This window comes from Cyprinodon variegatus, unplaced genomic scaffold, assembly GCF_000732505.1.
Source record: "Cyprinodon variegatus isolate N-32 unplaced genomic scaffold, C_variegatus-1.0 Scaffold1249, whole genome shotgun sequence".
In the NCBI taxonomy this organism is placed as follows: Eukaryota; Metazoa; Chordata; class Actinopteri; order Cyprinodontiformes; family Cyprinodontidae; genus Cyprinodon; species Cyprinodon variegatus.
The window spans coordinates 93,837-94,673 of NW_015151702.1; the positions used below are offsets into that span (position 1 = coordinate 93,837).

An 837-nucleotide genomic window follows, 5' to 3' on the forward strand; every position below is an offset into this window, starting at 1 on the left:
TCATCCAGTGGAGGGTCGAACAAGGAGATACTTGGTACATGCTTTCTGCCTAATCTGAGAGGAATTTGCCTGCAGTACGATGAGAACATGCTCTGGAGGATTCATTGTTAATATTTTGAAATGCAGCATAATGTGGTACCTTTAAACTAATGTAAAAAAAATTAATAAATAAAAAATAGCTATGCCAATTTAAAAATGTATAATATGCATAAAACACACTAACAAACAGCAAAATAATACAGAGTTGGCTTCTTAGAAGTTGAGTTCATTGCCAAGATATAAAGATAGAAGAGAAAAAAAACGACTGTAGTCTGAATACTGGGTACGTTAATCGATAAACTGTTCTAAAGTTTTGGTACAGCTAATCTAACGGATCATTTAAGTTTATATTTTGAGTAAATTTGGAAAATCCTGAGTGCTCTTACTGGTGTGAAAATGCAGAGGAGATCCATTAAATAAGATGGGTCCAGACTATTAGAAGTTTTGAAAGCTGATAATAAAACTTTAAACTAATACAGATAATAGGACAGAAGCATTTACTCATTTTAATGCCACTTAAGAGACAAGCTGTAACATTAAGGACAATCTATAGGCAAATAAGTCTAGACTAAGACAGTATTATAGTAGTCTCATAGTACTGAACTGATAAACACAGTAGAAGTAAATATGATTAGATATGAGCTTTTGGTGTAAATTCATGCAATCTTCCAAAGTTCATATACCTGAATCAGTTGATTAGATTTATAAATATAGGTAAACACGTACACACCCACACCCCCCACACACCCACACACACACGGCTAACCCCACTGAAATATTAAGTGTGCACCCTCAATA

The 837-nt window shown here is 33.8% G+C and overlaps 1 protein-coding gene across 1 annotated transcript in view; it reads right to left on the minus strand.

Moving 5' to 3' along the window:
- Positions 1–837, minus strand: part of cfap161 (cilia and flagella associated protein 161) — a 10,458-nt gene that overhangs the window by 6,184 nt on the left and 3,437 nt on the right. The gene's annotated exons all lie outside the window — the stretch shown is intronic.